We start from the raw sequence: 21,268 nt of genomic DNA, 5'->3' as shown, positions 1-21,268 counted from the left end.
TGTACGCTCCGTCTAAACGTACGTGGCTTAGACCCTGAAAGTGCGTAAACTGAACACTGCAATTAGACATACATAAATCAACACCTTCCAGGCCGTTTTCTGCAATATTCTCATTTAAGAACACTGCGCTTTTATCAAATGACTGGGCCAGCATGGCACGGTCCTCCTTTCTACAAACACAGTTAAAATCACCAAAGAGGACTACATACTTGTCACATTCCAGTAAGTTACTAATTTCTTCAAAGAAAACTTCCCTTTCACTGTCTCGGTTCGGAGCATAAACGCATATGACACGCCATTCGAAATTCAAGAAAGAAAAATCACACGCTACGTAGAGTCCTTTATCGCTGCTTGCTACACTTCTCTCAACAACGCCTATCAATCGTCCTATAAAGAGCGCACACCCTCCTGATAAGCCACCAGCATGGGATACACAGATGTTATACATTGAGCGAAAAGGTAACATCATATGATCGGTATTTTTCTCTGTCGCTATTTTAGTATCCTGCACTGCAATCACATCCAAGTCATGCTCCGAAAACAGCCTACTCAACTGGTACTGCCGCCTTCTTGAAGCTCATCCGCGTACATTTAAGCTGGCAAAACGCATTGATCTTTTAAGTTTCAGGCTTATTTTTTTTTAAAACAAGTAGCTGCTCACCATACCGTCTTAGCCGAACTCCACCTATTTAGTCGTCCGGCGCATCTTCTTAGTAGAAGGCGGCAAGCAATGTTTGTTCAAGGGGCCGGTTTTCCCGCCCTCCTTTTTCCTCCTGTTATATTACGTTTGACCACCATAGTCACTGCCTCCCAAGGAGAGCTGCTTTTGATGGCGGTTCTTGATTGCTTATATCACTTGATTCTGTTGAGGCTGCGTCTCGTGGTCGTTTTCTTACCGTACCTGATTCCTCGACGTCGTGCCACTCAATGGCACAACCCTCGGCAGGTTTCTGGACAGTTGGAGTAGATGATTCGCTCTCATCTGTTGCAGCGGTTGCATCGTTTAAAACATCAGTCTCCTTTGCGCTCGTCGATGATTCTGCGGCCGCTTGCATACACGCACGTTCAATTGTTTTTCGTGCTTCTTTCACATCCATCACGCCTCCTGTACTTAATGTTTTTCCCGCAGAAGTCACCTGTGATTTCGCCGATGCATCCGCGATAGGTTACACTCCCCCATTGTCAGTTGACCTTGGCGGTTCTTTCTGCACTCGCGTCATGCCTACTGCACTAGGTGTTCTTCCTTCACAAGCCGTTTTTGATTTCACCGATTCTTCTGCTTCGACCTCGTTTATAGTGAGCTCGGATTTATCCATGCTCTCGGTGTTCAGTGCAGCTGCTGCATACGTCTTCATGCAGTTCCCAGGGGCGTGTCCAAAACGCTTGCAAATGTCACACCGTTGGACTCGACAATCTCTCCTAATGTGGCCAATCTGCTGGCAGCGCAAACACCGCGGCGCTCTTCCGGTTGCCACAATAAGTGCAAGGTCTCCTCCAACTCCTAACAGGTGAGGTATATCGTCCAGCGTAACGTTAGCCTTTAGCCGGAGCGTCACGGTTCTCGTCATGGTATTCTGCTGGGTGTAGCCGTCCATTCGCCACTTATCCATTCCTACGTCAAGCACCGTCCCGTAGGAGGTCAGTGCATTTCCTACGTCCTCTTCTCGTACGTGCTAGAGCAACCAATGCAGCTTCCGACGGACGTCGCGGTGGCTTGGGTCGATTATCATGAATTTTAGGCCTTTCAAAGTCAATTGCGGATTAGTTAAAAGTTTCTTTACACCTACAGTGCTTCTGCACGTCACTGCCCACACGTGGTTCATTTGATAAGAGCCAAGCGCAAGAACTTCGGTGGGCTGAGCACGTCGAAAAAGTGGCTCGCGAAAGTCTTCCACGTGATAAGGTCTTCCTTTTACACCCGCATGCAGAAAATGTAATCTGAACCACATATCCATTCGGCAAAGGGGGCAAAATAACAGCATAAACCTGGGGCATTTCAATCCTGGAACCGCGGCTAAGCTGAGCCGCCGATGCCGCTCCTACGGAGCTCATGATACGCACGTCCGCACGCTTTCACAACCGGAAGTGGAATCCCACTAGACCATGCCGGAAAACGGAGAGGGGCGGAGCGATCGCTTAGCCATTCGGCCAACAGGGTAAAAGTATTGAAGTTATATAGGGTGCGCAAATTGGAGACTTGAAGATAGCAGATAAAAGAAAATACTTCTGAAACCGGGAATCGAACCCGGGCCTCCTGGGTGAGAGCCAGGAATCCTAGCCACTAGACCAAAAAAAAAGAAGACCACGCTACGGAGAGGGACGGAGCTATCGCTTAGCAATTTGGCCAAAAGGGTAAAACTATTGAAGTTACAAGGCGTGCGAAATTGGAGACTTGAAGATACCAGATAAAAGAAAATACCTCCGACACCGGGAGTCGCACCCGTGACTCCTGGGTGAGGGCCAGCTATCATAGCCACTAGACCATGCCAGAGAACGGAGAGGGTCGGAGCGATCGCTTAGCCATTCGGCCAACAGGGTAAAAGTATTGAAGTTACATAGCGTGCGCAAATTGAAGACTTGATGATAGAAAATAAAAGAAAATACTTCCAACACCGGGAATCGAACCCGGGCCTCCTGGGTGAGAGCTAGGTATCCAAGCCACTAGACCATGCCGGAGAATGGTGAGGGACGGAGCGATGGCACGGGCATTCATCTAACAGGGTAAAAGTATTGAAGTGCTGGAGCATGCGCAAATGGAAGACTTCATGATAGCAGATAAAAGAAAATACTTCCGACACCTTGAATCGAACCCGGGCCTCCTGGGTGAGAGCCAGGTAACCTAGCCACTAGACCATGCCGGAGAACGGAGAGGGGCGGAGCGATCGCTTAGCCATTCGGCCAACATTGTAAAAGTATTGAAGTTATGGAGCATGCGCAAATTGAACACTTTATGATAGCAGATAAAAGAAAATACTTCTGACACTTGGAGTCGAACCCGGGCCTCCTGGGTGAGAGCCAGGTATCTAGCCGCTAGACCATGCGTTTTTCTTCTTTATTGCCTGTCTTTGGCTCACGTAAACAATACACATATTAACAGATAAATATGCAACACAATCCAAAACATTGTAAAAACCGTGACTCAAATGATGTGGCCACGCATTTATTAAAATGTTTTTATCGTCGATAATAATTCGACGCGCGGCAACCACTCTGGGGTGAATTCCTGCAACTTTTGTTCATCCACAAAATTTCTTATATATTTTTTGAAGTACTGGGTGGGCGCTCGTGCATCTACATCAAAGTACATGGCTGCCATCCTGGATTTCCAAATGCTATGAGGAGCAATAGGCATTATCATAACATATGGGGTACCGTCGTCACTTACTATTTGCAAATAGCGGATGCCATGTGCATGAAGGGGGAAATATTTTTTCATCGTGCGCTAGAGCACGTCCCAAAGAAAGACAGCATCCCAGCAGTCAAGGAATACATGCTCAATAGTCTCCTCCTTTCTGCATACTATGCACTGCGTGCCCCAAGTAACGTAAAACCCCTTTGCAGCCATCCATGTTTTGACGGTCAGCGTAACGGTATGTAATTTGAAAAAAAATTTTTAGCACCTGGCGGTATTTTTATCGCCTTGACGCGCTTTAGTACAGTGTGGCCATGGCATACATTGTAAAGGGACCGATACAAAGGCACTGGTAAAAACACATCACAAAGGTCCTTGTGCAACTTTTTACGTTGGACTTCACTCAAGTATTCAAGTGAAAACCGCACTGACAGAAACCTACAAGAAAGCACAACTTCGCGGAGAAAGCCATAAACGCCACTAGGTACGCTGCAGGTTGATACAACCACGTTAGGCAAGTGTTGCCCCAGGCAAAGTTGACAGACAGTGCGAAGGAATGGGTTGTCGACGTCTCTAAAGAAACAAAATCGATTGAATACCTGTCTGAAAAACAACTGCGACAAGCCCAGTCCTCCATTTCGCACTCGAAGGAATAAATTGGTCCGACTCGATCTTTCCCAAGACGATTCCCACACGAAGACAGCGAACACACGGTGAAATTTTTGGATGTTTACCCTTGAACAATGTAAGACTTGTAAGATATACCAAATTTTACTCACCAAGAATATGTTGCAAATTGTGGCTTTAGAAAACATAGACCAATTCTAGCCATTCCATTTGTTCACTCTTTTCCGCAGGTTATCCATTTGGCTCGTCCAGTACGAATCGCTGTCTTTGTAGCATTCGAGGGGGGCACCCAAGTATTTCACCGGTGTCGTAACAAACCTTATGCTGGCAAAACTGTCTGGTGTTTCTGCCCAGTCACCGTGCCAAAAGCCAAGGCATTTTCTCCAGTTTACAGCGCTGCCACTTGCAGCACAGCAGTTAGTAATGCATTTGACAGCATCTGCAATGCTGTCAGAGTCCGCGCAAAAAATGGCAATATTGTCCGCATAAGCCAACAGCCGGACTTCAACCTCGTGCAGCTTAAACACACGGCCACAATCATTCTCTATGACACTCAAACAAAATGACTCTATGTACAAACAAAACAATAGTGGTGAGAGAGGACAACCTTGACGGACCGAACGCTTGACTGGGATGCGCTTCCCCACCACCTTGTTAAGGATTAGCCACGTTGAGCAGTCTCGGTACGCCATGGCAACCCCTCTTTGATTATTTTCCCTAAATTCACATAATCTAGGATGTACAGCAGAATTTCATGAGGCACCCTGTCGAAAGCCTTCTCAAGGTCGATTTGCAGCATTGCCACTCGCACACCAATAGCGTCGCAACATTCGAGAATGCTCCGTGTTGTGTGTATATTAGTTAGGATAGTTTGACCTTTCATGCCGCACGTCTGATGCGGCACCACGAGCTCCGTAATGACTGGTTTCAACCTTTTAGCTAGGATTTTGATGAATATCTTGTAATCTCCATTAGCGAGGCAGATTGGGCGGTAAGAATTTACTCTTCGCAGTGCAACGGGGTCTTCCGATTTTGGTATAAGAACAGTGTGAGATGATGAAAAGGACGGGGGTAATATGTTCAGCTCGAATTCTCATTATAAACATTGGCTAAGACTGGTGTTATTTCTAACTTGAAACACTTATAAAAGGCGGAAGTCAGACCATCAGGGCCAGGCGATTTCCCCGGATGCATACTTTCAATAGCACTGTTAACTTCCTCTACCGAAATGGGTTCCTCCAATATTTCTTTTGTATTATTGTCAAGCTTTGGCACCAGCGGTAAAAAAAACTTTTTTAAAGCGATGGACATCAACTGAGCTGGCGGCGAATAAACCATTGAAGTGCTCAAAGAAAGCACGCTCGATAATATGTGCGAAATTGCTGACTTCACCCTGGTGTTCGATTTCTGTTATCTGATTACGTCGCGCATGCTACATTTCTGAGCCCAACTTCTTTTTGACGGTGCTTCTGCCATTATCAGTCGCTCGGCTCTTGCCCGAACCACAGCACCATGGTATCTTTCGACATCGAACCGCTCAATTTTACATTTCAATGCGCGAATATCTTCAATAAACATGCCAGGCATTCTACATTCTTCGAGGAGCAATTTTTCTAGGTTTCTGCGCATGTGCTTTTCTTCTCCTTTTAGATGCGGAAGCATCTTATACTCGCGCCTTGTAGTGCGCCGTCCGCGCTGTCCGCGCCATCCGCACCGCTTCTCGAACATTCGACAGCTGACGCGCGCGCATGCGCCGTCGCGCCGTCGCCCACCATTTGTGCCGCGCGCGCTTCTCCTTCGAGAACATTCGACAGCTGACAGCGCATGCGCCGTCGCGCCGTCGCCATCTGTGCCGCGCGCGCGCTTCTCCTTCGAGAACATTCAACAGCTGACAGTGCATGCGCCGTCGCGCTGTATATATACTCAAGGTCGGCGCTCGCTCGCTCAGTTGCCGCTCGTCGGTTGGTTTGTACGGCGCGTCGACGTCCAAGGTCGCGGTGAAATGAATTCCAACGAATCCACAAGCACAATGATCGACATCCCTTCGACCAGCGCCGTCCTTTCGCATACGTGTGTACGTGTTCACTCATTTAACACCCCCTCCTACAACCACGTTAACTAATTTAGCCATCGACCCAAGTAAGTCGCAATTTAACACCCCATTTCACAACCACGTTAACCAATTTAGCCATCGACCCAAGTAAGTCGCACTTTAACACCCCGTTAACCAATTATATGCTCCGCATCCTCCTCAGTGTTCCCCCGAGGGAAGCTGCGGGCAATTTTTTTTCTCTGCTTATAGCGCTCGAGCGCTCCAATGCCTTCAATTTAATGGCCTGCTTGAATTTCTCCCATTTTTCTCTAAACGTCTTTTTACTGCGAACTTTCATTTCTTCAACTTCCGTCATTACTTCCTCCATAAATTTTTCATCACTAAGCAGATTCGAATCAAATTTCCATTGTTGCCACTCGAAGGCCCCTTTCATTTTTTTCGTGCTAGCTACTACAAAGCTGACCAAGCAGTGGTCACTAATTGAAACGGCATTAACACGATATGCCTTGCAAAGCGGTACCAATTCAACACTCACGTACGCCCTATATAGTCGGGCGTGGCTGGCTGCCTGAAAGTGGGTGTACTGCATAGTCCGGCCACCACCGAGACATTCAGCCACATCCTCCAAACCATGTTCACTTACTGTATCGCTTAAGACAGTGGTACTTGCATCCCTGTAATGTAGTTCGCTATTTTTGTCTTTGGCTGAATGGACGCAGTGGAAATCACCAATAATGATTAGGAGCCTATTACATTTGGTATACTGCTTTAGTTGTTCGAAAAATATGCGTCTTTCGTCAGTGACTGTCGGTGCGTACAATCAGATTACGCGCCATTCCTATCCCGAAAACAAAAGATCACAAACTATCAGCCGACCAGACGGATAGGACGTTGAGACTTCCATTTTAGCACCCAGACTCTGTCTGACGAACAACACGCAGCCGGAAGAAGTCCCTATGGCATGGCTAACTATCGCAGAATACCGCGGCAAGAATTGGCGCACCTTGCCCCCAGTTTCATCGTTGCCATGGACTTTAGTCTCTTGGACTGCCAGTATGTCAAGGTCGAGGTCACTGACTAGTCGATAAAGCTGACATTGTTTTCTGCGTGAGGCCAGGCCACGCACATTTAAAGTGGCCACACATATTGAATTTTCTATTTGCACCATTGTAAGGCTACGAAAAACCCAGGGTCATAGCGCTTACCTTACAACTGCAATTTTTTCCTGAACGCCTAGTCCCAGTACAGTCCTTAAGGTGGCGAAGGCGGCGTTTCCGCTGTCTTGCGCTCCGACGAAATGTTTGGCCGTGGCCGGATGAGAGGCCGCCGAGCGGGAGTCGTTTTGGCTGGTGGTTCGTCCGGCGAGGCAGCAGTGGTGCCCTTGTCTTTTTTCCCTTCGTTACGGGGCGCTTCCCCATCACAGTGCCACTGTCGCTTTCAATCCCAGTCACCGGTTCAGCCTCGGAGGGGGTCTCGTCTGCTAAACCAAGAAACGTGTCGCCGGTTCTGCTTGCATCCACCTTTTCACTGCTTTCTCCTACACCTTCGTATGAAAGCCCGGCGTCGGGCTTACCTGGTGCTTCACAAACGCCCTCTTCTTGACAGCATGACGACCCATCTTCCACAGCAGAGTTTGGGTTAACTACTGCTCTTTCTTCCGAGCCTGCTTCGTCCATTAGGTGCTCCAGTGCGTCACTTTCCTGCGCTGGTCCAGCCACACTGGCATATGTCTTCGCGCAGTCGTCGTCTTCGTGGCCGAAGCGGCGACAACGACTGCAGCGGGGTACTCGGCAGTCGCGACGTATGTGACCGGTACTCTTGCACCGTAGGCACAATGGTGCACGGCCCGAAACGACAACGAGAGTCAACTCTCCGGCAGTCTTGAGCTGGTGTGGAAAGTCATCCACCTTGACGTTGGAGTTCAGCATTAGTCCCACAGACCGCGTCATTGAGCCCTTTTCAGTGATGCCCTGTGCTCGCCACTTCTCCCGCTTCACTTCGAATACTTTCCCATAGGGAGTCAAGGCAACACGCACGTCTTCATCGGTCACGCCGTGGAGCAACCAGTGAAGCTTCAAGCGAACCTCGTGGTTATTTGGGTCAATGAGCAAACATGGGCGATCCTTTACCTTCACATCGACGGCGGAGAGCAACTTCCGAGCAGCCTCAGCACTCGTTAGTGTCACAGCCCATACGTGGTTCATGTGATACGCCCCCAACGCCAAAACGTTGTCGAGCGCACCAAGCTTGGCCAAAGTGTCCCGGTAATCTTCGACGCGGTAGCCGGGCTCTCGGATCACCATGCATGAAAACGGTATTCGCAGCGATACGCCCGGAAGGCAGATTGGGCAGAATCACCTGATAATCGTTGGCGCTAGGTGCAAAAACCCTGTTACCGCGGCCTGTCGGGCCGCTAAAACCGCTACGTCGGAGCCGAACATTCCGCGACCGTATCACTCGAAAGCCGGAAGTGGAAGGCCACTTGACCATGCCGGAGATCGGAGAGGGACGGAGGGACGGAGCGATCGCTTTTTTTTCTTTATTGACTGTCTTCGGCTCACTTAAACAATACACATATTAACAGATAATTACACAACACAATCCAAAACATTGTAAAAACCGTGGCTCAAATGATGTGGCCACGCATCTGTTAAAATGTTTTTATCGTCGATAGTAATTCGACACGCGGCAAACATTCTGGGGTGAATTCCTGCAACTTTTGTTCATCCACAAAATTTCTTATATATTCTTTGAAGTACTGGGTGGGCGCTCGTGCATCTACATCAAAGTGCATGGCTTCAATCCTGGATTTGCAAATGGTATGAAGAGCCATAAGCATTATCATATCATATGGGGTACCGTCGTCACTTTGTATTTGCAAATAGCGGATGCCATGTGCAATTATGGGGAATTCTTTTTTTATCGTGCGCTGGAGCACGTCCGAAACAGATAGCGTCCCAGCATTCAATGAATACATGCTCAATTGTCTCCTCCTTTCTGCATAATATGCAATGCGTGCCCCAAGGAACGTAAAACACCTTTGCAGCCATCCAGGTATTGACGGTCAGCGTACCGGTATGTAATTTAAAAAAGAAATTCTTAGCACCTGGCGATATTTTCATCGTCTTGACGCGCTTTTGTTCAGTGTGGCCATGGCATACATTGTAAAGGGACCGATACAAAGGCACTCGTAAAAACACATCACATAGGTCCTTGTACAACTTTCTACGTCGGACTTGACTCAAGTATTCAAGTGAAAACCGCACTGACAGAAACTTACAAGAAAGTACAACTTCGCGGAGAAAGCCATGAATACCACCAGGTACGCTGCAGGTTGATACAACCATGTTAGGCAAGTGTTGCCCCAGGCGAAGTTGACAGACAGTGCGAAGGAATGGGTTGTCGACGTTTTATAAAGAAACAAAATCGATTGACTACCTGTCTTAAAAACAAGTGCGACAAGCCCAGTCCTCCATTTCGCACTCGAAGGAATAAATTGGTCCGACTCGATTTTTCCCAAGATGATTCCCACACAAAGACAGCGAACACACGGTGAAATTTTTTGATGTTTACCCTTGAACAATGTAAGACTTGTAAGATATACCAAATTTTACTCACTAAGAATATGTTGCAAATTGTGGCTTTAAAAAACATAGACCAATTCTAGCCATTCCACTTGTTCACTCTTTTCCGCAGTTTATCCACTTGGCTCCTCCAGTACGAATCGCTGTCTTTGTAGCATTCGAGGAGGGTCCCAAGTATTTCACCGGAGTCGTAACAAACGTTATGCTGGCAAAAATGTCTGGGGTTTCTGCCCAGTCACCGTGATAAAATCCAAGGCATTTTTTCCAGTTTACAGCGCTGCTACTTGCAGCACAGAAGTTAGTAACGCATTTGACAGCATCTGCTATGCTGTAAGAGTCCGCGCAAAAAATGGCAATATCGTCCGCATAAGCCAACAGCTGGACTTCAACCTCGTGCAACTTAAACCCACGGACACAGTCATTCTCTATCACACTCAAACACAAGGACTCTATGTACAAACAAAACAATAGTGGTGAGAGAGGACAACCCTGACGGACCGAACGCTTGACTGGGATGCGCTTCCCCAGCACCTTGTTTACGATTAGCCGCGTTGAGCAGTCTCGGTACGCCATGGCAACGCCTCTTTGGTTATTTTCCCTAATTGCACAAAATCTAGGATGCACAGCAGAATTTCATGAGGCACCCTGTCAAAAGTCTTCTCGAGGTTAATTTGCAGCATTGCGACTCGCGCACCAATAGCGTCGTAACATTCGAGGATGCTCCGGGCTGCGTGTATATTAGTGAGGATAGTTCGACCTTTCATTCCGCACGTCTGATGTGGCTCCACGAGCTCCGTAATGACTGTTTGCAACTTTTTAGCTAGAATTTTCATGAATATTTCCACTAGTACAAGTTCCGAAACTATTATTTCCACAGATGCTGGCATGCTTGTATGTGCCGCTGTTCAGAAGAGGACAAAGATGCACGTGCAGAGAAAAACAATAGTTCTACTGCCGTTGTTCGAATCAGTTTGACGTCCTTGTGTGCCATTATCAGCAGGTTACAGTTACGTTGTAACGTGACACTGGTGGAGGTGCTGGGTGTTAGTCTATGCACTGTTACCACGAGGAAGATCTCGGTCTCAACATTGATGCCTTAGTAGAAACAGCCAACCTTCGACGCAGTCGGCGGCAACTAGGCCTACCACCCTAGTTAAGCCCTCTTCCGGAACGCTCCAGAACCATGGCATATGCTACAACTGCAAGCCAGACTGAACAGACCGCGACTCCGTCAGCACCATGGCTACCAGCCTCTCGAACGCCAAAGCCCTTCCATGGGGAGCCCTACGAAGACGTTGAAGACTGGCTGGACCAATACAATCGAGTCGCCGTCGCCAACGAGTGGGACGAGCACCGGAAACTGCGGTATGTCTATTCCTACCTGGAGGATTCGGCGCGTGTTTGGTTCGAGAATCACGAGGCCGCCCTGAAAACCTGGCCGGTGTTTTGCACTCAGCTACGGAACACGTATGGTAGCGCTGGCCGGAAAGAACAAGCCGAACGTTTCCTCAATTCTCGCAATCAGCGACCCAATGAAAGCGTGGCCATGTTCATTGAGGAGATGTGTCGTCTGTTTCGTCGAGCGGATTCTGCAATGACGGAAGACAAAAAGGTGCGCATTCTGATGCGGGGTGTCAAGGAGCAGCTGTTTGCAGGACTTGTACGAAACCCACCAGCTACCGTGGCAGAATTCCTCCGTGAAGCGATGACAATGAAGCGAATGCTGAGACAGCGGTCAGTATGAGCGGTCCGACAACCTTGCATGTCTGTCAGCACCCTTGGTAACACCTGATGTCACGAGCGTGAAAGACCTTGCTGAGCTAGTCCGTAGCATTGTACGCGACGAGCTGCAAAAGCTTCACGCAGTGCCTTCAGAGCCTTAAGTGGCTGCTCTGACAGACGTCGTCCGTGAAGAGGTGCGGCAGCTGGTACGACCATTAGCGCCACATCCTACCGAAGTTCCACTGCTAACGTATGTGGAAGGTGTACGTACTCCTGCACCGGCAGCCAGCTATTTCCCCCGACCGACTAGCCTGCAGACGCCACAGCACTTCTCGGGCGGGCCACGCTATGAAAACCAACGACCGACTTGCCTGCAGATGCCGCAGTACTTCTCGGGCCCGCCACACTACGGGAATCCGCGACCCAATTTGCGGAAATCTAGCGTGTGGCGCGCTTCCGACAATCGGCCACTATGCTATCACTGTGGTGAGCCAGGTCACTTGTACCGGGAGTGCTCGTACTGACAGATGGGCGTACCTAAATTTCCGCCAGAAGCTCGTCGGCCCAGGGATGGCGAACGACCCCGCGTCATCGCAGAGTACTTGGCAAGTCTACCGCCTTCGAATCTTCAGCGACGCCAATCACGCTCTTCATCTCCTCGACGCTCTACGTCCGCGAATCAATACTCCACTTTCGCCGATGTTGTTGCGGGACGATACGCTAGGTCCCCAAGTCCACGCCGGGGAAACTAGAATCAGCGACCTCCGGGGGTGGGACCGCTGTTAAGCTATCGTCAAAACAGCCTCCTCCGACCCTTTCACCGACCTTCGACGATTCCTTTCAGCCGACACCTCACATCGCTGACGAACCCAATTCTGCTGACATTGCCGTTCGTGTCGACAACCATCCAGTGAGTGCTCTGGTCGACACCGGTGCCGACTACTCAGTTATCAGCGCTGAACTTGTGGCTCAACTCAGGAAAGTCACGACTCCTTGGGGGAATGGACCAAACCTTCGGACAGCCGGTGGTCATCTCTTGACACCAATCGGGAGATGCACCGCAAGGCTGCAAATCTGTGAGTCGACGTTCGTTGCTTCTTTCGTTGTGCTTCCCGAATGCTCCCGGAAAGTTATCCATGGCATGGATTTCCTTCGTGAGCACGGCGCTGTTATAAATCTTCGAGACTGCCTCGTAACGTTTGCTGGCGACTATGGCCCGAAGCCTAGAGATACCAATCCGCAGAAGACTGCGCTTCGCATTGTCGACGACACCGTCACACTTCCGCCACGCACCAGTATGTTCATTACAGTAAAGGGCGACATAGACCATGACAGTAGGGGTATCGCCGAAGCCAACCTTTCGGTGCTCTTGTCTCAGCAAATCTGTGTTGCCCGCGGCATAATTCAATTTAAACGTGGGATTACTGAGTTGTTGGTCACCAATTTTAGTGGATCATACCAACATTTGGCCAACCGAACAACTATCGCTCATTTCGAATCCATTGACGATGAAGCGTGTACGACGATAGCCCCAATTTCTGCAGCCGTTGAAAGTGACACTGCGGTAGCCGATGCAGTCGATGTCAATCCGAAGCTGTCATGTGCACAGAAATAGCAAATCCTCTATATCCTCCGAATGTTTAGCGACTGTTTCGCGTCTGCATCCAAGATAAAACAAACGCCAACCGTAAAGCACCGCATTGTCACTAACCATGCTGAGCGACCCATACGTCAACACGCCTACCGAGTATCACAAAAGAAACAAGAGGCTATACGTTCTCAATTGAAGCAGATGCTCGAAGATGGCGTAATCCAAACCTCGAACAGTCCATGGTCGTCCCCCGTCGTACTGGTAAAAAAGAAGGACGGCACTCTGCGATTTCGCGTCGATTACCGCAAAATCAACAAAGTCACAAAGAAAGACGTTTATCCGCTTCCGCGCATCGACGACTCACTAGACCGCTTCCGACGCGCCCGATACTTCTCCTTTATGAATTTACGCAGTGGCTACTGGCAGATCGAAGATGATGAACGCGACCGAGAGAAAACAGCATTCATAACGTCTGATTGTCTTTACGAATTGAAGGTGCTGCCCTTCGGTCTGTGTTCTGCCCCTGCGACGTTCCGGAGGATGACGGATACAGTGCTCTCCGGTCTCAAGTAGGAAGCATGTCTTGTTTACTTAGACGACGTCGTTGTCTTTTCCGAAACGTTTGAGCAGCATTTGCAGTGACTTGAATCTGTGTTTGCTGCAATTCGCACGGCAGGCCTTTCACTGAAACCAGAAAAATGTCATTTTGGTTACAACGAATTAAAGTTCTTCGGTCACCTTGTTAATCCTGATGGGATTCGGCCGGAACCAGACAAAACATTGGCTGTCGCAGATTTTCCACCACCTACCAACAAACGTGATGTGCGTCGATTTTTAGGCCTCTGCGCATACTACAGACGCTTTGTGAAAAATTTCGCAAACATTGCCAAACCCCTCACTCGTCTGACAAAAGATGACGTTCCCTTCGTGTGGGGCCTTGAGCAAACACGCGCTTTTTCCGAGCTCCAGCAGCGTCTCCAATCTGAGCCCTTACTCGGACACTACGACGAATATGCCGACACTGAACTACACACAGACGCCAGTAACATCGGCCTTGGTGCAGTCCTCGTCCAGTGGCACCGCAGCGTCGAACGCCCTATTGCTTATGAGAGTCGGATTTTATCATCTGCGGAGGCGAATTACACAACAACTGAAAAGGAGTGCCTAGCTGTTGTCTGGGCAATAGCTAAATTCAGACCATACCTGTATGGTCGCCCGTTCAGAGTTGTTACCGATCATCATGCGCTTTGCTGGTTGGCGAACCTCCTGGGTGAGACCTTCCTGGCCTTCTGGGTGAGAGCCAGGTATCCTAGTCACTAGACCATGCCGGAGAATTGAGAGAGACGGAGCGATCGCTTAGCCATTCGGCCAACAGGTTAGAAGTATTGAAGTTGTATAGCGTGCAGAAATTGGAGACTTGATGATAGCAGATCAAAGAAAATACTTCCGACACCGGGAATCGAACCTGGGTCTCCTGGGTGAGAGCTAGGTATCCTAGCCACTAGACCATGCCGGAGAACGGAGAGTGACGGAGCGATCGCTTAGCCATTCAGCCAACCGGGTAAAACTGTTGAAGTTACAAACCACGCGAAAATTAGAGACTTGATGACAGCAGATAAAAGAAAATACTTCCGACACCGGGAATCGAACCCGGGCCTCCGGGGTGAGAGCCAGGTATCCTAGCAACTAGAACATACCGTAAAATTGAGAGGGACGGAGCGATCGCTTAGCCATTCGGCCAACAGGGTAGAAGTATTGAAGTTACATAGCGTGTGCAAATTGGAGACTTGATGATAGCAGATAAAACAAAATACTTCCGACCCCGAGAATCGAACCCGGGCCTCCTGGGTGAGAGCCAGGTATCCTAGCCACTGGACTATGCCAAAGAACGGAGAGGGACGGAGCGATCGCTTAGCCATTCGGCCAACAGGGTAAAAGTATTGAAGTTATATTGCGTGCGCAAATTGAAGACTTGATGATAGCTGATAAAAGAAAATACTTCCGACACCGGAAATCGCACCCGGGCCTCCTGGGTGCGAGCCAGGTATCCTAGCTACTAGACCATGCCAGAGAACAGAGAGGGAATGAGCGATCGTTTAGCGATTCGGCCAACAGGGTGAAAGTGTTGAAGGTACATAGCGTGCTCGAATTGGAGACTTCATGATAGCAGATAAAAGAAAATACTTCCGACACCGGGAATCGTACCCGGGCCTCCTGGGTGAGAGCCAGGTAATAAGCCACTAGACAGTGCCGGAGAGGGGCGGAGCGATCGCTTAGTCATTCGGCCAACAAGGTAAATGTATTGAAGTTATATAGCGTGCGCAAATCGGAGACTTGATGATAGCAGATAAAAGAAAATACTTCCGACGCCGAAATCGCACCCGGGCCTCCTGGGTGAGAGCCAGGTATCCTAGCCACTAGACCATGCCGGAGATCAGAGAGGGACGGAGCGATCGCTTAGCCATTCGGCCAACAGGGTAAAAGTATTGAAGTTATAGTGCGTGCGCAAATTGAAGACTTGATGATAGCTGATAAAAGAAAATACTTCCGACACCGGAAATCGCACCCGGGCCTCCTGGGTGCGAGCCAGGTATCCTAGCCACTGGACCATGCCGAAGAACGGAGAGGGACGGAGCGATCGCTTAGCCATTTGGCCAACAGGGTAAAAGTATTGAAGTTATATTGCGAGCGCAAATTGGAGACTTGATGATAGCTGATAAAAGAAAATACTTCCAACACCGGAAATCGCACCCGGGCCTCCTGGGTGCGAGCCATGTATCCTAGCCGCTAGGCCATGCCAGAGAACAGAGAGGGAAGGAGCGATCGCTTAGCGATTCGGCCAACAGGGTAAAAGTATTGAAGTTACATAGCGTGCGCGAATTGGAGACTTGATGATAGCAGATAGAAGAAAATACTTTAGACACCGGGAATCAAACCCGGGCCTCCTGGGTGAGAGCCAGGTATCCTAGCCACTAGACCATGCCGGAGAACGGAGAGGGATGGAGCGATCGCTTAGCCATTCGGCCAACAGGGTAAAAGTATTGAAGTTATATTGTATGCGCAAATTGGAGACTTGAGGATAGCAGATAAAAAATACTTCCTACACCGAGAATTGAACCCGGGCCTCCTGGGTGAGAGCCAGGTATCCTAGCCACTAGACCATGCCGGAGAATTGAGAGAGACGGAGCGATCGCTTAGCCATTCGGCCAACAGGTTAGAAGTATTGAAGTTGTATAGCGTGCGCAAATTGGAGACTTGATGATAGCAGATAAAAGAAAATACTTCCGACACCGGGAATCGAACCTGGGTCTCCTGGGTGAGAGCTAGGTATCCTAGCCACTAGACCATGCCGGAGAACGGAGAGTGACGGAGCGATCGCTTAGCCATTCAGCCAACCGGGTAAAACTGTTGAAGTTACATACCACGCGAAAATTAGAGACTTGATGACAGCAGATAAAAGAAAATACTTCCGCCACCGGGAATCGAACCCGGGCCTCCGGGGTGAGAGCCAGGTATCCTAGCAACTAGAGCATACCGTAGAATTGAGAGGGACGGAGCGATCGCTTAGCCATTCGGCCAACAGGGTAGAATTATTGAAGTTACATAGCGTGTGCAAATTGGAGACTTGATGATAGCAGATAAAACAAAATACCTCCGACACCGGGAATCGCAACCGGGCCTCCTGGGTGAGAGCTAGGTATCCTAGCGACTAGACCATGCCGGAGAACGGAGAGGGATGGAGCGATCTCTTAGCCATTCGGCCAACAGGGTAAAAGTATTGAAGTTACATAGCGTGCGCAAATTGGAGACTTAATATTAGCAGATAAAAAAGGAAATACTTCCGACACCGGAAATCACACCCGGGCCTCCTGGGTGCGAGCCAGGTATCCTGGCCAATAGACAATGCCGGAGAACGGAGATGGATGGAGCGATCGCTTTGCAATTCGGCCAACAGGGTAAAAGTATTGAAGTTACATAGCGTGCGCAAATCAGAGGCTTGATGATAGCAAATAAAAGAAAATACTTCCGACGCCGGGAATCGCACCCGGGCCTCCTGGGTGAGAGCCAGGTATCCTAGCCACTAGACCATGCCGGAGAACAGAGAGGGAAGGAGCGATCGCTTAGCGATTCGGCCAACAGGGTAAAAGTATTGAAGTTACATAGCGTGCGCGAATTCGAGACTTGATGATAGCAGATAGAAGAAAATACTTCCGACACCGGGAATAGAACCCGGGCCTCCTGGGTGAGAGCCAGGTATCCTAGCCACTAGACCATGCCGGAGAACGAAGAGGGATGGAGCGATCGCTTAGCCATTCGGCTAACAGGGTAAAAGTATTGAAGTTAAATAGCATGCGCAAATTGGAGATTTGAGGATAGCAGATAAAAAATACTTCCGACACCGAGAATCGAACCCGGGCCTTCTGGGTGAGAGCCAGGTATCTTAGTCACTAGACCATGCCGGAGAATTGAGAGAGACGGAGCGATCGCTTAGCCATTCGGCCAACAGGTTAGAAGTATTGAAGTTGTATAGCGTGCAGAAATTGGAGACTTGATGATAGCAGATCAAAGAAAATACTTCCGACACCGGGAATCGAACCTGGGTCTCCTGGGTGAGAGCTAGGTATCCTAGCCACTAGACCATGCCGGAGAACGGAGAGTGACGGAGCGATCGCTTAGCCATTCAGCCAACCGGGTAAAACTGTTGAAGTTACATAGCGTGCGCGAATTGGAGACTTGATGATAGCAGATAGAAGAAAATACTTCCGACACCGGGAATCGAACCCGGGCCTCCTGGGTGAGAGCCAGGTATCCTAGCCACTAGACCATGCCGGAGAACGGAGAGGGATGGAGCGATCGCTTAGCCATTCGGCTAACAGGGTAAAAGTATTGAAGTTATATAGCATGCGCAAATTGGAGATTTGAGGATAGCAGATAAAAAATACTTCCGACACCGAGAATCGAACCCGGTCCTTCTGGGTGAGAGCCAGGTATCCTAGTCACTAGACCATGCCGGAGAATTGAGAGAGACGGAGCGATCGCTTAGCCATTTGGCCAACAGGTTAGAAGTATTGAAGTTGTATAGCGTGCAGAAATTGGAGACTTGATGATAGCAGATCAAAGAAAATACTTCCGACACCGGGAATCGAACCTGGGTCTCCTGGGTGAGAGCTAGGTATCCTAGCCACTAGACCATGTCGGAGAACGGAGAGTGACGGAGCGATCGCTTAGCCATTCAGCCAACCGGGTAAAACTGTTGAAGTTACAAACCACGCGAAAATTAGAGACTTGATGACAGCAGATAAAAGAAAATACTTCCGACACCGGGAATCGAACCCGGGCCTCCGGGGTGAGAGCCAGGTATCCTAGCAACTAGACCATACCGTAGAATTGAGAGGGACGGAGCGATCGCTTAGCCATTCGGCCAACAGGGTAGAAGTATTGATGTTACATAGCGTGTGCAAATTGGAGACTTGATGATAGCAGATAAAACAAAATACTTCCGACCCCGGGAATCGAACCCGGGCCTCCGGGGTGAGAGCCAGGTATCCTAGCAACTAGACCATACCGTAGAATTGAGAGGGACGGAGCGATCGCTTAGCCATTCGGCCAACAGGGTAGAAGTATTGATGTTACATAGCGTGTGCAAATTGGAGACTTGATGATAGCAGATAAAACAAAATACTTCCGACCCCGGGAATCGAACCCGGGCCTCCTGGGTGAGAGCCAGGAACCCTAGCCACTGGACTATGCCAAAGAACGGAGAGGGACGGAGCGATCGCTTAGCCATTCGGCCAACAGGGTAAAAGTATTGAAGTTATATTGCGTGCGCAAATTGAAGACTTGATGATAGCTGATAAAAGAAAATACTTCCGACACCGGAAATCGCACCCGGGCCTCCTGGGTGCGAGCCAGGTATCCTAGCTACTAGACCATGCCAGAGAACAGAGAGGGAATGAGCGATCGCTTAGCAATTCGGCCAACAGGGTGAAAGTAATGAAGGTACATAGCGTGCTCAAATTGGAGACTTCATGATAGCAGATAAAAGAAAATACTTCCGACACCGGGAATCGTACCCGGGCCTCCTGGGTGAGAGCCAGGTAATAAGCCACTAGACAGTGCCGGAGAGGGGCGGAGCGATCGCTTAGTCATTCGGCCAACAAGGTAAATGTATTGAAGTTATATAGCGTGCGCAAATCGGAGACTTGATGATAGCAGATAAAAGAAAATACTTCCGATGCCGAAATCGCAACCGGGCCTCCTGGGTGAGAGCCAGGTATCCTAGCCACTAGACCATGCCGGAGATCAGAGAGGGATGGAGCGATCGCTTAGCCATTCGGCCAACAGGGTAAAAGTATTGAAGTTATATTGCGTGCGCAAATTGAAGACTTGATGATAGCTGATAAAAAATACTTCCGACACCAGAAATCGCACCAGGGCCTCCTGGGTGCGAGCCAGGTATCCTAGCCACTGGACCATGCCGAAGAACGGAGAGGGACGGAGCGATCGCTTAGCCATTCGGCCAACAGGGTAAAACTATTGAAGTTACATACCATGCGCAAATTAGAGACTTGATGACAGCAGATAAAAGAAAATATTTCCGACACCGGGAATCGAACCCGGGCCTCCTGGGTGAGAGCCAGGTATCCTAGCCACTGGACCATGCCGGAGAACGGAGAGGGACGGAGCGATCGCTTAGCCATTCGGCCAACAGGGTAGAATTATTGAAGTTACATAGCGTGTGCAAATTGGAGACTTGATGATAGCAGATAAAACAAAATACCTCCGACACCGGGAATCGCAACCGGGCCTCCTGGGTGAGAGCCAGGTATCCTAGAGACTAGACAATGCCGGAGAGCGGAGAGGAACGGAAAGATCGCTTAGCCATTCGGCCAACAGGGTAAAACTATTGAAGGTACATAACGTGCACAAACTGGAGACTTGATGACAGCAGATAGAAGAAAATACTTCCGACACCAGAAATCGCACCCGGGCCTTCTGGGTGCGAGCCAGGTTCTGGCCAATAGACAATGCCGGAGAACGGAGATGGATGGAGCGATCGCTTTGCGATTCAGCCAACAGGGTAAAAGTATTGAAGTTACATAGCGTGCGCAAATTGGAGACTTGATGATAGCAGATAAAATAAAATACTTCTGACACCGGGAATCGCAACCAGGCCTCCTGGGTGAGAGCCAGGTATCCTAGACACTAGACCATGCTGGAGAACGGAGAGGGACGGAGCGATCGCTTAGCCATTCGGCCAACAGGGTAAAACTATTGAAGTTACATAACACGCGCAAATTAGAGACTTGATGTCAGCAGATAAAAGAAAATATTTCCGACACTGGGAATCGAACCCGGGCCTCCTTGGTGAGAGTCAGGTATCCTAGCCACTAGACCATGCCGGAGATTTGAGAGGGACGGAGCGATCGCTTAGCCATTCAGCCAACAGGGTATTACCCTGTTGGCCGAATGGCTAAGCAATCTCTCCGTCCCTCTCCGTTCTCCTGCATGGTCTAGTGTCTAGGATACCTGGCTCTCAGCCAGGAGGCCCGGTTGCAATTCCCAGTGTCGGAAGTATTTTCTTTTATCTGCTATCATCAAGTCTCCGATTTGCGCACGCTAGGTAACTTCATTACTTTTACCCTGTTAGCCGAATCGCTAAGCGTTCGCTCCGTCCATCTCCCTTCTCCGGCATGGCCTAGTGGCTAGGATACCTGGCTCTCACCCAGGAGGCCCGGGTACGATTCCCGGTGTCGGAAGTATTTTCTTTTATCTGCTATCATCAAGTCTCTAATTTGCGCACGCTACAGAACTTCAATACTTTTACTCTGTTGGCCGAATCGCTAAGCGATCGCTCCGTCCCTCTCTGTTCTCTGGCGTGGTCTAGTGGCTAGGATATCTAGCTCTCACCCAGGAGACCCGGGTTCGATTCTCGGTGTCGGAAGTATTTTTTTATCTGCTGTCATCAAGTCTCAAATTTGCGCACGGTATGTACCTTCAATAGTTTTACCCTGTTGGCCGAATGGCTAAGCGATCGCTCCGTCCCTCTCCGTTCTCTGGCATGGTCTAGTGGCTTGGATACCTGGCTCTCACCCAGGAGGCCCGGGTACGATTCCCGGTGTCGGAAGTATTTTTTATCTGCTATTATCAAGTATCCAATTTACGCACGCTATGTAACTTCATCAGACAGTCAGACTACTGTCTGACTGTCTGATCGTACCGGCTTAAAGCCGGTACGCACCGATGATCTCACCAGAGAAGGATTGGCCACCCTGGTGCAGTATCTGGCCACCCCCTCCCGTAGGCATTCGTCAATTAACTCACGGCCCTCAGTCCCC

At 49.4% G+C, this 21,268-nt stretch overlaps 16 non-coding genes across 16 annotated transcripts; 2 read left to right on the top strand and 14 right to left on the bottom strand.

Annotated features, from left to right (window-relative positions):
* Positions 1–2,604: 2,604 nt before the first annotated feature.
* TRNAE-CUC (transfer RNA glutamic acid (anticodon CUC)) lies at positions 2,605–2,676 on the bottom strand. Its single transcript has one exon. It is a non-coding gene; the product is annotated as a tRNA-Glu (tRNA).
* Positions 2,677–14,373: 11,697 nt separating this feature from the next.
* TRNAE-CUC (transfer RNA glutamic acid (anticodon CUC)) lies at positions 14,374–14,445 on the bottom strand. Its single transcript has one exon. It is a non-coding gene; the product is annotated as a tRNA-Glu (tRNA).
* A 1,029-nt stretch (positions 14,446–15,474) lies between these two features.
* On the bottom strand, positions 15,475–15,546 carry TRNAA-CGC (transfer RNA alanine (anticodon CGC)). Its single transcript has one exon. It is a non-coding gene; the product is annotated as a tRNA-Ala (tRNA).
* A 298-nt stretch (positions 15,547–15,844) lies between these two features.
* TRNAE-CUC (transfer RNA glutamic acid (anticodon CUC)) lies at positions 15,845–15,916 on the bottom strand. The gene has a single exon. It is a non-coding gene; the product is annotated as a tRNA-Glu (tRNA).
* A 110-nt stretch (positions 15,917–16,026) lies between these two features.
* TRNAE-CUC (transfer RNA glutamic acid (anticodon CUC)) lies at positions 16,027–16,098 on the bottom strand. The gene has a single exon. It is a non-coding gene; the product is annotated as a tRNA-Glu (tRNA).
* A 113-nt stretch (positions 16,099–16,211) lies between these two features.
* TRNAE-CUC (transfer RNA glutamic acid (anticodon CUC)) lies at positions 16,212–16,283 on the bottom strand. The gene has a single exon. It is a non-coding gene; the product is annotated as a tRNA-Glu (tRNA).
* Positions 16,284–16,953: 670 nt separating this feature from the next.
* Positions 16,954–17,025, bottom strand: TRNAE-CUC (transfer RNA glutamic acid (anticodon CUC)). The gene has a single exon. It is a non-coding gene; the product is annotated as a tRNA-Glu (tRNA).
* Positions 17,026–17,138: 113 nt separating this feature from the next.
* On the bottom strand, positions 17,139–17,210 carry TRNAE-CUC (transfer RNA glutamic acid (anticodon CUC)). Its single transcript has one exon. It is a non-coding gene; the product is annotated as a tRNA-Glu (tRNA).
* Positions 17,211–17,320: 110 nt separating this feature from the next.
* Positions 17,321–17,392, bottom strand: TRNAE-CUC (transfer RNA glutamic acid (anticodon CUC)). The gene has a single exon. It is a non-coding gene; the product is annotated as a tRNA-Glu (tRNA).
* A 113-nt stretch (positions 17,393–17,505) lies between these two features.
* TRNAE-CUC (transfer RNA glutamic acid (anticodon CUC)) lies at positions 17,506–17,577 on the bottom strand. Its single transcript has one exon. It is a non-coding gene; the product is annotated as a tRNA-Glu (tRNA).
* Positions 17,578–17,690: 113 nt separating this feature from the next.
* TRNAE-CUC (transfer RNA glutamic acid (anticodon CUC)) lies at positions 17,691–17,762 on the bottom strand. The gene has a single exon. It is a non-coding gene; the product is annotated as a tRNA-Glu (tRNA).
* A 295-nt stretch (positions 17,763–18,057) lies between these two features.
* TRNAE-CUC (transfer RNA glutamic acid (anticodon CUC)) lies at positions 18,058–18,129 on the bottom strand. The gene has a single exon. It is a non-coding gene; the product is annotated as a tRNA-Glu (tRNA).
* Positions 18,130–18,612: 483 nt separating this feature from the next.
* On the bottom strand, positions 18,613–18,691 carry TRNAE-CUC (transfer RNA glutamic acid (anticodon CUC)). The gene has a single exon. It is a non-coding gene; the product is annotated as a tRNA-Glu (tRNA).
* An 834-nt stretch (positions 18,692–19,525) lies between these two features.
* On the bottom strand, positions 19,526–19,597 carry TRNAE-CUC (transfer RNA glutamic acid (anticodon CUC)). Its single transcript has one exon. It is a non-coding gene; the product is annotated as a tRNA-Glu (tRNA).
* Positions 19,598–20,617: 1,020 nt separating this feature from the next.
* Positions 20,618–20,689, top strand: TRNAE-CUC (transfer RNA glutamic acid (anticodon CUC)). The gene has a single exon. It is a non-coding gene; the product is annotated as a tRNA-Glu (tRNA).
* Positions 20,690–20,985: 296 nt separating this feature from the next.
* On the top strand, positions 20,986–21,057 carry TRNAE-CUC (transfer RNA glutamic acid (anticodon CUC)). Its single transcript has one exon. It is a non-coding gene; the product is annotated as a tRNA-Glu (tRNA).
* The last annotated feature ends 211 nt before the right edge of the window (positions 21,058–21,268 follow it).

The sequence above is a fragment of the Rhipicephalus microplus genome, chromosome 3 (assembly GCF_043290135.1).
Source record: "Rhipicephalus microplus isolate Deutch F79 chromosome 3, USDA_Rmic, whole genome shotgun sequence".
Classification (NCBI taxonomy): Eukaryota; Metazoa; Arthropoda; class Arachnida; order Ixodida; family Ixodidae; genus Rhipicephalus; species Rhipicephalus microplus.
Note: the sequence above shows the minus strand (reverse complement) of the source record. Positions and strands in the feature narration are given on the sequence as shown.